Raw genomic sequence first — 17975 nt, forward strand, 5'->3', positions numbered from 1 at the left:
TACTCTGTAGTATAATTGGGTGGACAAATGAACACCGGGAGCGCTGTCGTCGTACTGATGGTTAGGCAGGTTTCCCCCTACTTGAAGTCAGGATACTATTATCAACTTGTATGTATTTTCCCGACATTTCGTATACGCTTAGCTGTAAGTGCAGTGTATATACCTATTTCATAATATTTGTAGAAATTGTACTTGCCAGCGTATACAGTTATACTAGCATAAACAATTTCAATATCAAAATTAATTTATTAGAAAAAGTAAAATAACTAATATAAAACTATATTGTCAATATATTGCGAATCGGATGGCGCTAATTGTTTCCAACTGAGTGCGTTTTGTTAATTTGCTTCCCCAATAGTCGGACGGGTTTCTGAACGACCGGGAAGAAAACTGACCGCTCCTCGAGAAGCGGTTCAACGTACCTAGGTATATAACAGTTACCGCTATTATTATACCACTCTATATTTTACACATCGTTACTGCGTCTGTATAAAGCTACGTGCATCCGACGGATGAAGCTCCATCGCTCGTAGATCTCGAGAAACATACTTCTGTCGTATTCTGCAAGAAGCCGGCAGATTATTGCGGGTGCATTTTCCGATGAGCGTGTCGAAAACAAATTTACCTTTTCGGGTGATAAGCATTAGGTATAATGTACATCCCGGCACAGGTTAGTAAAATATTATTATAATATGGGTATTCGAGTTTCCTTAATTTCCACAGTTTTTCGATATGAATGGTATCCTAGATATTAATAACTTATTTTTTTTTGGATATCGTTCACACACGATCAACTGCTCCCAAATACATATTATTAGAATTCGCACTATAGAACCTGCACCATTGTAATTACTAATTAGTACCTATATATGTACTAAATTAGGGGAAATATCGATAGCGCCCTGATGTGGTAATTCAAAAAGGAAAAAAAAGTTATTTTATTTTAATGAGCAACTTTCAATTGTTCTTATAGTGTTCAATGTATGCTTTGTTACATGGTACATAAATACTTATCTTGGATCAGGTTTGAGAATGCATCAAATTAAATTTTTGTACATTGCCTAATAAGGTGGCTGTCGGCTGAGTTACACGTAGGTATAGCCATTCTTCGGCGTGTACACAATATGCTACACCAACCCCGTCTGCATAAGAAATATAAATGCAGGGAAGAATTTTTCCTCGAAAACAATTTCTATATTATATGGTAATATTAGGATACTATATTCCAGTTAGTACTTGCACTGTACAAGTAGGTACATAATTTTGAAGTTTGTAGACATTTAATTCTATTATACTCTACATAATTATAATGTGTACAATATACCTAGGTATACGCCCTAAACTTTAAAGAATGGAACTATGGAAGCCAGACTTTTATCTTTTTAAATTCGGACATATTTATAATATTTATTATGTAGGTAATCTTAAATATAAGACTGAACTACATCTGTGAAGATATTAAAACTGCTACCTTAGTACTAGGTATGCAGACAGTCTGACAGTATTACAGAGTTGAACGTTTATAAATCTATTATATCTCATAAGAATTATTTATAAAATGTACAGTAATACCTACTTATACTATGGTACACACACGGGTCATGAGTTATTATTGACTTATGACACATTATTGTCAAGCTAGAACAGTCATTAGTAGGTTTATTGTCATATCTGTTCCTACTCAAATTTCTTTAAATTATTTTCATTTGCTGTATATTTATCATGACAACAGCGGCAGCTCTTCCTTTCGAATGAAAAGTTTAAGAGATATTCGATTATTATCAATTTCAAATCAAGGGTTATTTTGTTATTTTGAGAGTTACAATAATTTTCATTTTTTTATCGTTTTAATATTTTATATCCATTGGTCCCTATTGATCAATTTTAACTTTTTATATGCACAACAATAACGCGTTAATCACGATTATAAAAAATCGATCATATATCAATATTCAGTAATAGAATTGTATATTTAAACATATACACCGTCAACAACTGCAAATTTAATATATTTATAGGTAATAGGCACCTACCTAACTCGTATCCACATACACATATGGATCTAAAAATTCCCGAACTTTACGAATGATCCGCGTGAAAGATATAATTCATTATCTATTACCTATTATTAAAAATAATTTATTGTACTAAAATAAAATGTAATTTATCACATAAAACAACTCAACTTATCTATTTGTAATTTGTAACTGATAGCAGAGTATAATATCAATGTAAGTAAGACTAGTAAGAGGTACCTACCTAATTATTAACTAATATTAATTTCCAAGATTTATTGTAGTTTATAAACTACCTACTCCTATTTGATTAATTTGCCCGTCCCTGGCTGCACGCAATATAATATAATATATGCAAGTACTCTTGAATAAATCCAGCAAAATATTCAATCAATACTTTACACATATATATACTACACATAAAATGGTCTTATGGAAATCTCTCGTTATTTATAGATTATCTGCTGCACCTGTATAATATTATAATACCTACCGTACCTATTGCCATCATAAGTTTTTTAGAGGTTAGGTTGAATATATAATTATAATTAATTGTATTATTTAACGTTTTTGTCAGCCGAATCTACAAGTGTGCTTTGGAATTGACTCAAAATCTTTGGCAATATAATATAATATTAATTATTGAGGGCATCGTTTTCGCATCACTAGTGCCAAAAACACAAAAAAACTGAACGCAACTCGACAATCGGGATAGTGGTATAAATATGGGATATATAAGATATTATAGTAGTATTGGGTATTTGGGTGTAGCTATATTGGATAACAATATCAGATACTTACCTTACAGTTTACATTCAACATCTTAACGTGATCCTTATAATAACGTCATAATAGTATAATACATGTTCTAATAATATGTGTATTTTGTATTTTTGTATGCTCACCTTTGACGTTAAAATGATGTACCTATTCTATTTATTATTTCTATAGGTGGTATAATATGTTTTGTTCTTCGACTTTCAATAACTATACTGTCTAGACCAAGGGTGTCCAACCTTTTGTGAAGACTGAGCCACATCATATAGGTAGAAGTTGTTGTGGGCCACATACTTTTTTTAAATAATAATACATTTAAATTTAATGATTAAATTATATTCTATGATACAACAATACGTTTTTTTTATAACTTTACAATAGCGAATAATAAACAGAAATATTTTGAAGTATTAATATTTAATTATAAGTGCATGAAATAATATAATGACACAGAATATTGGTATCGGAGCCAATAAAGATAAAACACTAATTATAAAGTTTATCTTTAGGCCCGATGCACACGTCCGTATGTAATATAAGATAAGATGCCGCAACAGTAAAAACATGGACGTGTGCATCTGCCCTTACAGTTTATTTGATGTTTTATATTCTTAAAATAAATTTGTTCTCGTAATATTAATGTATTATTTACAATTAATTCATGGTATTTAAATTGAAGCGAGGGCCGCATTAAAATCTACCGTGGGCCGCGGGTTGGACATCCCTGGTCTAAACAATTATATCTAATTTTGAATTTCAAACATCTCATTTCTCAAAATAATCTTCTGAACGAACTTTTACTTATAAATGTCGAATTCCAGACAAATAGTTTACTGTTTAAATAAATATGCAATACATTACACGTCTAGGGCAGGTGCAATAAAAAATGTAATTCTCTACTACCTACATCTCTTTCACAACTCGCCTGCATTATATCCAAACTTTAAACATATTTCATAACTTGTCCAACATATTTCGACATTTATATTATACGTACCTAAACATTTTTAGAAAATTATTCTGCGTAAGAGTTTGAAATCGAAAATAAAGGTTACCATATTTTTAAAATCAAAAGTATAGGTTTACTTTTACAATTACTAAAAAGTTTTAAGAAGAAACATTCAGAATGTGTTAAACATAACGAAAATAATAATAATAATAATAATAATAATAACAACGTAATATGATAAATGGATCACTCGGTACATACATATACATAAAATAGCCGTCAAAATTTATCACTTTTAACGCTGTGGTGGCAGAGAAAGTTTTCCCCGCGTGTTAAACGCTGCATGTTATAATAATAATAATTGAACCACTTTCCGGTTCGGTGCTTGCCCCAAAAATTATGGCAAACCTACCTATATATGCACAATGTACGTATTATGTATGTAAATAAACTATAAAGATACGGAGTATTACATTGTACAAGTATTTCTTGTATAAGCTTTAAGCCTTTAAATGCCTAAATAGGTGGTTTGCGTCTATGTATAATATATTAAACAGAAGCAGTACAAATATCCAAAAATAAAATTTTAATTTAACTCCAATACTTTTAGATATACTTCTAGTATTTTATACTCATCGATATACCGTCAAATTTTCTACACCTCGTATATAAACGCGCGTTGCACTTAATAATAATATGATTCGTACATTATATAGGTAGGTACGCACCGGTCGCACGAAAGATCGAACCTATCATCATTGTCCCTATATAAAAATAACTCCAACACCCCAAATTCCAGAATTATATATTTCTTATTATTTATTAATTATAAACTTAGGCAAATGGAATTTTATAAAAAATTTGTTTTAAAAAGCGTGTTATTGTGACTTGAAATTTTGTGCGACCTACTACAGTATCTACTGTAAAATAAGATGAGGGGGGAAACTTCACGCAGCCCCCCAATATGTGGTTAGCGGTTTCAAGATATACTACCATAATTTGCAAATATTTGCAAATAAATTACCTATACAAGGTATGAAAAATATAAGATGGAGGGAAACTTCACGCTACACCCCCTTTTGAGCCACGAATTGAAATATGCTGCTAACATTTTGCAAATAGCCGTTAACTTATTTATAATTTCGAGTCCAAAAATCATACCAATCATTGGTGTTTATACGTAGGTATAGCTTATAGTATAATTTAAAATTATACTATGTAATACACAATTGAAATATACTACTTACAAAAGTATTTTACAGAATATATCGGGTTACTATTTATAGAAAGTTTAATATAGAATAATTGTTTCTTACCCTTATAGTCTTAATACATGGTAATATTACAATAAACATAAATAAATTATTTATTTATTAATTATTTTTACTCTATATTTGTAGGAACATAACATGGGTTATTGAATTTTATAGAAAGTTTAATATAGAATAATTGTTTCTTACCCTTATAGTCTTAATACATGGTAATATTACAATAAACATAAATAAATAATTTATTTATTAATTATTTTTACTCTATATTTGTAGGAACATAACATGGGTTATTGAATATTATAAGCTCATGGCCATCATATAAGAGCTCACATTAATTAATAACAATTTTTATTTTGTTTTGCTAATAAATAGATTATGTTTTTCAGGTCTTCAAATTTTATTCATATTAAATTTACTTTATTAATTTTTAATTATTAAAGTTAGAAATCGTGGTTCATGGTTTTCGTCAATTTATTATAAAACGTCAGGTCGATACATCAAAAACATTTTTCGCCACCAGACTGTTTCAATCCTTTGCGGACTTTTTCTCATTTTGGTCCCGGATCCTGGAGTCATGTCACTATAATAGAATTATTGGTAAAAGGAAAATTGAAAAAAATATAATTGATTTAATTAATTATTGATTCTTATTACTTTTATTTGTCTTGTAACAAACGCTTAAAATAAATTTAAAAATAATAAAATATAAAATTTTTGTTTAATTAAAAAAAAGACATCTCTTATTGCTATAGTTGACTTTTGTACCAATGTACATGTCTCTTTTTTTTACTCTTGCACTTCCCATCTATTTACACGGCGCACATACGCTATATAATGATCATGTTCATAAAAAACTGCTCCGGATAATATATATCTAACAATTATTTAAAACAATTTATTAAATAATATATTATTTTGAAATAATTATATACAATGCCTGTTATTGACAATTGCTCGACTACACTGCAAGTCAGTCAATGAGTACTCTTGATATTCAGTAATTTAATCTGTTTCAATAAATAAATGATTTACTAAAATTCTCGTTACATTTAAAAATCCCAAACAGTTTAGTTCTGTGTATTTAGTTTTTTTACTTCACTGTATTATTTCAAACTAAATTCCAAATCATTGAGATTGCTGAATGATGATTTTAAAATTATTCTTGAACTTGGTATAGTTTTCGACGTAGCACAGTTGAAACACAGTCGTTTTTCAACGGCGGATGGCACACTTTCAAACCACGAAAATTATAAGGAGTTGTAAGTTGTACATAGCAAATAGGTACATAAGACTGCGAGTAAGCTGTATTATTATTTTCTTTTTTAGATCGGGTGAAATCTGTGAAGTTGAAATTTCGAAAAATTTTCCAAAATATGCAAATTAAGCACAATAACGTAAAAATAAGCGGTTTCGGCCAAATGTATGAACTATGCAAAATATGCACATTCAAATGTGGAAAAATGGAATTTATTCGCAAATTCTGAAAACCGATTTGCAAATATTTGTAAAAATTGGTCATGGTGGGGCGGCCAACTTCACGCACATGGGAGGCCATACTATAGCATAGGCCTTTCCTGGTTGAGACGACAGCAATTATCCGCAGCCCGGATTGTTCTTACCTACCCTACGTTATTTTTCTAACGACTCTAACGCCTAAACGTACCTTACACCTACTCAGAAGATTCCATGTGCATGAATTTGAGCATTTAAGCCATTTGTATTCAGCAGTGAATACTGCATTAAACATTGTTTAACCGATGAAATCCGTAGGATCTGGCCATTATTATTGCATATAGTTATCAAAATAGATGTTAATATCATGCTATTGAATGCAAATACGTAGCAATTTCTGTTCTTTTAAATAACTAAAATATTTGTATTGCATTGGTACACAATGGATTATGCATAATAATATTGTATGGTCCTGCATCAAATAAATAGTTCATTTATTTAACATATATTTATGTGTAACCATGCAATTAATTGTGAAATACAATATCATATCATAAAATTGAGCATTACTGGTCAGGTCAAATATTGTCTTTTATTTATTATTATGTATTTTTGAGTAAATGTATTTAAATCTAACCGCAGATTTGTGTTTAACTTGTTACATGTATTTTATAATGGACAGTTTATGTGAAAACAAATAGCAGGGTACATCATTGACATTTGTTTGATCTATTTAATAATCTATTCATATGTCCGTCGATGATTACATAGTTGCAGAATTATTTATACTGCATGAAACCCAGAAAAATTATGCTGATTTAAAATGTATGATATCTTAGTTATTTATTAATAAGATTATGAAATTAAAATGTACCAATATGTTATTGATATTGTAGAAAAAAAAAAGAGAATTTTTTATTTCATTTATTTATGTGAAGTGTGTTAATTTGTATTTTAAAATTTTGATTTATCGGGTATTGTAGGTTTAGGTGCAGGGGGGTGTGGGTGGCTCATCTGCCCTCAACAACTCTGTGATGCATTCACAGATTTAACACCCTGCGTTTTAGAGGTCTAGTTTCGCCACTGTATCTACAACTTAGTCACATACACACGATGCTTTTAAAATAATTGCCTTCTTCGGAAATATTTTGCTCTGTGAATACTATTCCATAGATTTTTTACATGATACCTAGGCTTATACCTAGATACTATTATTAAGAACCTAGTATTCAAAATAAATCAATTATTCATAACAATGATCACGCTTTAGAGTTTGGAGTAGCCGAGTAGGAAAAGCATAACTGACTAGTGCTATTGTCAAACATTATAGACTATAGTATAACTATTAAACACTATTGTCACAAGTACAAATGGGGAAAACGGATTTCGAGTATTTTGAAACAACGGAATGCAAACAACAGTGTTAAGTGATCAGCGGTCAAACTGAATTAAAATTGTTAACTTGAAAATTAAAACTCATCCTATGACCTTTACAGTTTACCATCACTCTCCCAGCAGGACGATGTGAGGACTACTGAAGAAGCTCAACAGACGGTTTTTACTTTTTATAGATGGTTGTAAACGAGTGAAACAAGACGGTATTTTAGCTATAAGAATAACGATAGCGTGTTCAGACATTTAGTAGGAGTTTTGAGGGGGCCACCGACCACAGTCGATTACAATTAATCCTAGTCAATATAGCTGGCCTCTAATCTAATTTTGGCCTATCAAAATGAAATAACGATTATTTTAAAACCCTTCCAATACTACACACAGCGAATAGTTTACCAGTACCATAATTATTTCATTATGGCTCGTGATTATATTATTATTAATCAACTATTTCATATTTGTATGTACCAATTTACTATACCAGTATACTGTACATTACAAAATTGAAAAATATATATACCCATAGCTCCTAGCTAGGCTATAAGACTAATGTTTATCATTATCATGTAATTTTAAACTTAACTTTTTATAGGTATAACACAATATGTATACAATGCGAATAATACAGTAATTTTTTCATACATTTATCTATTTATTTAATTTTTAGTAAAGCTTATTGACCACTACTTAATTATATAGTATGAGAGGCAACAATAATTTATTATACTCTGTCCAGCAAGAGAATGCACCGATTTTACATGGTTTTGTAATGAATTCAAATAAGGTAAAAAAAATATTTCCAAATCATCAACATTTATCGAGAAAGTTTCACTTTAAGATATTCACGTTGTTTTTGTTATTTACAATGTACATATTATATATATATATGTTTCAAAGACATCAGTACATCACAATAATATCATTATAGATGTATTTATGACACGAGGACGATGTCGGCAATGTGAAATAGGTCTTATTGGTACCTTTATATATTTTATATATTGTGTGCCTATACAATATTATGATATACGTGTCACACGTACGACTATTATAAACGCTTGTAAAGGGGTGCGTTTGGGTGGAAAAAAGGTCGGTTCTAGCTTGGATGGATGATGAGCGGCTGCAATATGCGTATAGTGTTTTTATGTGTGGATATACTTGTTTACGCTTAAAAACCAAATAACGATGTACCTATACGGCTATACGACGTCCACAAGTAAAATAACAAAAATGAAAAAACCAATTTATGTTTATTTCAACAACAAGAGAAAACACCTCCACCACGCATGCTATAAAAATATAGGAACAAAAATAAACGCATGATGGGACCGCGTTTTTTACAATATTCCTACCCAATTGCGAATATTTGAAGCTCCAGATTGCAGTATAGAGCAGTGTGTCGTGTACTCGTGTTATGTATGACAGTTACCCATCGCTCTATAATTAGGGGCTTTCAAAATCATTCATACAGTGATAACTGCTTAAGACACTAAAAAACAGTAAAAACTGAAAACATCTACCAAGGTCTAAGAGTCGAATTTTAAGTATAATATTTCGGTTACAAATATTTCCAATGTTAAACATCTATTTATTCATCGTATATATGCAACAGATGAAACGTAAAATTATACTACCTTAAAAAATATACTATTTCGGTTTATGGACGTCATGTGACTAAGAAAATTCATGAAAGTATTCTTAGAATTATGGTCCTAAATTTATCATAGGTATACATTCTTTTACACCTACCTAATATTATATAATACAATTTAGAACTCTGTGCGTTTTTTTTAAGTGTACTATGTAGTAAAACATTCTCTAAAATAGCAAATTAGAATTAAATTCTATCTTTGTTTACAGTATAGTGATAAGATGATACTCCACAGATATATATACTGTTTCCGTCTTACTAGTGCGTAACATAGCAAACTTAGGCTCAGCAGATCACATTTAGCTTTGTTAGTTTAAAAATTAGTGTGAATCGATCTATTTTTAAACTTGATGGTAAGAATATTATCTGTGTTCAACGTTCGTATATGGTCGTTTTACAATTGTTTAGTTTATATGTGAATTATGATCATTTTTAATTTGCGCTATATTATATACTCGAGACTTGTTAAAATATTGAATTATCGTAAAAAAAACCCCCATGCAAACATAGATAATGTTCTTACCATCAAGTTTCATAATATAGGGCAATTTACCTTTGGCGAAGCCGCAGAAGCAATGCGAAAGCAGTTCCTGCGGCGTCGTCGGTTATAAACTGAAAAAAAAACTAACAGAGCTAAACGTGATCTGCTGAGTGTAAATTAGCGGTGTTACCCATATGTAAGACGAAGACAACAAATAGCAATGTAACGTCCTCTTAAGTTTCAATTACCTAGCACTGTTACCAATTAGCAATAACCTATACAGTATACTTCTTAAATTCTTGAGTCCGCAACAAAACTCCAGTTGCCTACATATTTGTTGAATATTATTTTTGTCCACTTGTTCCTATATTATTATTTTTTAAAGTACCCAAAATGTAGCATATGTACAAAAAATACTATTCTAAAATATTTGCCCCGACTACAACATATAATAATCATGTCCGATTTTTTGATTTTTAATGAAAATGAACAATTTTGGACTTGTTAAACATGATCTATTCGAAAGATATAAAATGTAAAAAAAAAAAAATAATATTAATATAATATAGTAATATAATATTATGATATTATAATATATAGGTATTATGTGTTATTTTTATATAATATTTATACGTTGACATTGACTATATTTCATCATGTATGTATATGAGTGTGTGTCTATACTCCAATGGAGCATTGTACATTAAATTTTTTTCGATTAGTATTAAATTATTCCTTTTTTTATAGAATCTAGTTAAGTTGTAATTATCAAATTTTAGTACGTCCATCAAAACCACGCACCCAATATGTCGATAATAACTAATAGGGTGTTGAGGGGGAGGGGAAGGGGATGAACAATTATTAGGTGTAGTTTTCATAAAAAAAATATATCAAAAATATATTTACTAAATATGGCATGGCAAATTAATTAATCAGTAGGTAGCACCTATTCATGTTTTATAATTAAATCAGTTCAAAAATCAATTAAGCAAAATTAAATTCACAATATTTTGAACTTTATTCTGATGAATCTTCTATCAAATAACATCATGAAAAATCTGGGCTCGAATACTCAATTATATGAGACTAGTTTAATTCACTGCTGCACTAAACTATACTTAACATTAAATACATTCCTATTACACGAGTATGAGTGATATTATATGCACTTGTTCACGCTCATTACATAATAATATCATTGACGGATTTATGGATTAGATACGTACCTACCTTCTAAATATATTATAGAATTCAATCCATGGTGACTGATAATAACAATAATATAATGATAAGAATTCAACACAGTAACACTTACACACCTACCACATAGTATATATATATTATTAGGTAGCCAAAATAGGCGTTTATAGTATATATAGCCGTATATAGGTAGGTACCAATGTACCATCATAGTATTTGCTCAGCAGTGCAGTGCATTATATCATAATATAATATATTATACACATACTTCGATACATCGACACGCACTATATTTCTATATAAACGGGATGGTAGTAAATGAAATATCCTTTGCCTGGGCCGTATAATAATAATTATATTCTGTTTCGATTTCGGAATTGACGTGTTTCCGGCTGAACACACCTTCATTAATTTGTGACACCTTATGTACGCATCGCACACTATGGCTGTGCTGCACCGCCACAAACGCTTCAAAGTATAAAATGCTTATCCGAGCTCAGCACACGCCCTACAAACGCAAACGCTATACTTATCAGTCATATAATAATAATTTAAATCCAGATTTGTATGCACTAAAAAAACTTGATTAAATATGCATTTATGCATTAAAATACCTTAAAATATGCACCTATAATAATATTATTATAAAACGTTTAAAAAATATGCAAATATTTGAATTTTACCAAAACTACGTACTTATATAAAATACAATATGCTGTTTCATTGATAAATATTAAAAACTGAACGTAAAGCGGTATTTATTTTAAAATAATCCATCTTTCAAAAAAAAATTCCCTGAATGTAATATGTATAGATTTATAATATTTTATAAATTTTTACCTACACAAACTATTTTTATTACATAAGAAAAATCCAGAAATAAATTGATTGCGATAAGTAATATTAGAACAGACTTATAGTATAATACCGAATTTAAATTTAATGCATATAATGTATTGAAATAAAATGGTCATATACCTAACACATTTTACTTTGCCGGTGACCTGATTGTAATACACCGACCGAGCAAAAATAATGAAACAAAACTGATTCGGCACACTTACCTATATTATCTCTATTAAATCTGAGGACTATGATTATAAATTTTGCAAAGTACCTAATCAAAAATTGTTATGCCCATAAGGTGGGACTCTGTAGTTCATGATAATAGTGCAGTACCAATGTAACATGACACACGCGGTCTAGGATGTATATCATTAAGCTACAAATATTGTTCATTGGCATGCCTAATCGTATATTTCTAAAATATCATCTCCGCTATGAGAGGTAGTTCAAGGTGTTTATCTTAATTTAGTATATTCTAGATGACAAATAACATCGATACAGTAATTTCGATAGGTACGAAATTACCTGTCAATAATTACGATAGGTAAGTTATAGCGTGTGGGACACAACTTACCTGTCATAATATAATCAGCAATTCTCATCAACGATATTACTAGGAGCAAGTAACATGTAGCCGTTTTTATCATAGTAAAATATAAAATATGTTGGGATATACTAGATGTTCCGCATCAGTACAGCTTCAAAAGTAACACCGTACTAAGCAGTATCTAATAATAATATCACGAAAAATATTAAATAACACACCGTAATGTATCTTCATTGTAAATTAAACCAAAATATAATAATATTTAATCTTTAATCTCTACCGTACCTATAATATTGCATATTATACCTTATTCTTAGTATATAAAATCGAAAAATGGAACCTTGGATGTTCTCTGATGTTCTCGGAAACTACTTAGCCGATTATCTTAATTTTCTTTTTTAATGGAAGATTGTATCATTGATAAGGTTCCTAACTCAATAGCATTTGTCTAAGTTAATACAAAATTAGTAATCTATTAATTAAAATAAACGTGTAAATTGTATACCTATACCTTTTTTAATAAAAAATGGTCGCTGGCTGAAAATGAATAACAATCAAACTCGACAACCACGGATGCTTCCAGTCAGGTCGGTATCGACGTTGAATAATAAACAATTATTATAATATTACTTAGTTTAGCCAAGAAACAAAAATTAATTTCATCTGAATATCCAAGCGAATGTGTTACATTAGTTATAGGTAAAAAAATATTTTTCTTTTGGCAACTTCGCTTCCCTACCTACTATTATAAGTATCCTCCAAAATTGTCTACAAGCGATAGCGATCAGACGATTGAGATGATGACCAAATCAGAAAACTGTCGAATATCCATTATGTCATACGACTCGTACGTAAGTATAGTTACAAACATAATCATAACAGAATTATTCTATAGAATACGATTGAAAACAGCACCTAAATAGTTTTGTTTAAATCAACAAAAATGAATTTGTACGTGTAAATTGTATAATATCTACATACATTATACACATTGTGTGTTTATATATTAGATCAGGTTTAAGCATTCATCAAATTGGATTTTCGTACATCGCCTACTAATAAGGTGGCTGAGTTTCACTAATAGCCGCTCATCGTCGTGTCCACAATCAAAAGAAAAGACAAAACATATTATTCATATAGAGAATGGCACATATAGCGGGGTCCGATAATAATATAATATAAAATCCTACCTGACAATGTACTATTCGCATTATAACAAGCAATTCTCATATGGATTTGACATTTTTAACGGAGAACGAAGTGCAGGGGATCAGCTAGTACCAGTAGTACCTATATTATATAAGTGGATAATATCAGTGTGGTTAGAGAGTGACGCGAGTCGGCCAACAGATAATGACGCGTACATCGTACACGCATATACAGTTGTGTTTTGTGGTCTTGTGATGTTATGTTTTGAGACCACGTGATATTATGACATGTATTATTATTAATCGCATTATAATAACAACTCGTACGGCCCGGTCTAATGGTGCGGTGATATTGACCAAGTATCCGTCAACCTTCGAGTCGCATTAAATGCAAACCAGTGGCGGTCGAGCGAGTATGCGATTATCGGATTATGGGTACCTATAACTACGACGAGTTGCATTTTGTAGAGGAACCGCCGATACGCATTATAGAAGGTACCCGCTATTATTATATACAATTATATTATTATTTTAATCACATATTACGTAGAGCCGAATACAGTACTGTACATACGCAATACGCATATATATATACATGAGTAGGTACAAGTGTACAACTGTAAAAGTGCAAAGCACGTGTACCTATCGTAATTAGTAACAAATTATAATATACACAGCACACTACAGGTACAACCATGATTAATATAGGCAACAGAAAGAACTGACTAGATAATAATAACCTCTATTTTAAAATTTCTAATAAATATTTTTAAACTGCTTCTTTTTACATTATATACAGACACTAATTGATCATCATTTCACAATTTTTTTTTTTAATACTAAATATAAAAATATTAATTTTGATAAAAATGTTTTTGGCAAAATTCAAAAGATGCTTATATTTTTCACTATAGATAAGGTTCTTGCAGACATGAACTTCTCAGCAATTATGCTAGCCGCATTCCTCATTAGAAAAATAGTGATATTATACAAAACATCTAAACAACTATTCGACCATACTGTTGGTTGCAGCCTTGCAGGTGCACTATTTGCTTTTATATGGAAAATAGTAAACAATCCATATTTCACACTTTCATAATATTATTTATTAGTGTATGGCATGTATATTTTTTGATCTGATCCCAATGTATTTATATATGATTTATTTAGAACATTATAGATTTAACTAAGGCATTATGATAGTTACACGATTATGTGAGGATTCGATATAATTATATGAACAAGTTTTTAGTTTAAAAATAATTGTTAACTTTGAAATATAATTACAGCTGCAATCACACAGCACACTAAGAATAATTAACTCACGGCGGAATATTCACTGTCACTTTATCACACTGTTCAAGACGTCTCTGCTCAGCAACTACTTTTAAGAAATTTAAACTAATAGAAAATATAACATAACTGATTGTGAATTATTATTGATTTCGTCAATAATAAGCAACGTTTGCTATAGTATCTAAATTTGTTGGTTTTCAACTTGGCCGCATTTAATTTTTAACTACCTGCTTTCTAAAAAACAGTCGTATCCACAATTTAAATTATTAATCAAAAATGTAAAAGCTAGAAAATGTAACACAAGGGTCCTCAAAAGATGTCATAATATCAGTTCAAAAATAGAAAACTGTATAAGAACTTTTTTGGTTTTTAAAATTTTACCTATACATAAATAAATTACCATTTCAAAATTTGTCTACTGTATGTGTGTATGTATGTATATATGAATGTATGTATGTGTATAATATATATTATGTAGACTAATAAAACACAACTGTGGCTACCGCCCCCGCTCGAGCTGATAATTCACACCGACGAGTTATTATACGACGGACGCCCAAGTGCTGTAAGTTGGTGCACGCGTACCTATACGTGTTTATAAAATGCCTATCCAAAGTCAAAACGGGAAAATCACTCTACCGAGCATTATTCGTTGTACGTATACATTAAACATGAATGGTGATATAGCTAGTATACCTATATATAACCGCTATAAAACGCTACGGCGCGCCTACACAGTATTCTTACGATTAAGCCCCTCTGATTTAAACCTGCATGTAGCTAAGTCATCGTCATTACCTACTCGAAGTTGGACTTCGTATACTACTTCTTCTTATTTTTTCAAAAACACGTGGCAACATTTAAGGCTTTACACATGACGTTACGTGGATTTTCTATTTCGCAATGCGGCTGGAATTCCGGTGTACTCGAACTGGCAATTACTCGGGTTTTTTTCTAAAGAGGAATTGGAATTTAATTTAATTTATTATTAAATAATTACTGGCGGCCGTGACATTAATTAGTATTTATATAAACACGATTAGAACCAATTCCTAAGACCAACCCCAGTATCAGTAAATCCACCACTGCTGCAGCGTAGATTCATATGAGGGCGAAACTAGCAAAAGATGAATTTTATTTTATGTCTCATCGTTAAATATAAAAATGTTTCACTTAAAAGTTTGATACAAATCAATTAATCTTAAGAGGTTATTTTGAGTTAAACATTTTTAATTTTTAAATTTTATTTTTATTTTTTAAGTACCACGATGATAATAATATAATATATCAATATGTTATATAATAATACTATTATAATATAGAATATTACATAGATTATCAATGGTTTGTGTTCTACGTGTACCTATATGTTAGTTTATTCTGTGTATTACAAAAATGTGAGAACGAATGTTTCATTTATTTTGTATTATATTTGTACTACTGTTTTGATATTTTCATAATTTATGTTCTAATTTTTCAAATATTTTATCGGAATAAACCTAAAAGTTTGATTATAGGTCAATTCACTCCAATATCAAAACTAACAGCACACTATAGAAACTAGTGAACTAAAATGACATGTATGTTGTACGTGTATAATATGACGGAGACAACACATACGGGTGCGACATCCTCTTGTGATATTATATTATTGTGTCATTTTTTTTATTTCGAAAACAATAATATACCGTTTTAATATTTAGAATTTAGATGCTTCGTACTTACGATAATGTTTTAACTTAAATTATTGTTTGTTTGAATTATTCCATACGAAAATTGTTAATAGGTATTTAAATGTAATATAATATTGTGATGTTTATAACGTATAGTTGTACCGTTGTTCCGTGAGACGCACTGTATACAGGATATAGGTATACCCATATAGTACCTGTATATAATATATTTTATTATTTATATATTATTTTAGAAAAGCACTAGCCAATCGATCCAATGTCGTATAAAGGTTCTATTGACTGCAATTATTTCGGCTGTATCTTATAAATGTTCGGCTAGTTCGGCGGTGACGGATGATGGTAATGCAGTAATACAGTTTTATACTATTTTTGTATATTCTTTGATTTACTGTAGTCTGCAGTATGAGCTGCGAAAGCCCCGATGTTTCGAATGATTTGGAATGATTTTGTAACTTACCAACTCTGTAAAAAAATACTATTGTTTCATGCAATATAAATAACATATTATAATGATATACTGGTCAATCGTCATGGAAGAACCGAATTCCGTCAATAGATTTTACTTTGAAAGTGTAATGCTCGAGTGAATAAATCGTTATAAATCAAATTAATCGTCACTATTATCGTATAGCATACACATGCCCTGCAATCTATACCAGCCCAAAATTCATAACGTATGAGGTATGACAGTGATACATAAAAAACAAAAGAAATCTCTCTCGAAACGGTACGTATCGGATACAATATATAACGACCTATAACCTTATTTTTGTTTTTATGGAAGAGTTTGTCTGTGTGCCTCAAATTATATACCGTGTGGCAGTAAGAGGATCAACGGGTATCCCCTACGCAATCGAAATTCTTATCAGAATGGGACTGCAGGTAGACTGCTATAGCCTTTATTCCAGGCTTTACACAGCTATAAGTAGGTATAGTGTTCTTATTGTTTTATCGAAAAACACTTTACAGTGAAGTAAAAAAACCCCAAAAAGTTTTACATAACACACACCACCGCCGCCGCAGTAGATTGGATCAGATACAGATTGCATTTTAAAGAGGTAATGTTTCCCAAAGTATATGCATGGTTATTGATGAAACCGTGAAAAGAACTTAGCGGAGGAAAAATGAGCGATGAAATGAAACGTAAGTAAGAGAACACCTGCTGCAGTTTTGACGATTTTTGGTCTCAGCGGCCGACGCTGAATGGTTATTTGAGTTGAACGACGATTTATCATCGCTCCGTTCGAAATTCAACA

This window comes from Myzus persicae, unplaced genomic scaffold (assembly GCF_001856785.1).
Source record: "Myzus persicae strain clone G006 unplaced genomic scaffold, MPER_G0061.0, whole genome shotgun sequence".
Lineage (NCBI taxonomy): Eukaryota > Metazoa > Arthropoda > Insecta > Hemiptera > Aphididae > Myzus > Myzus persicae.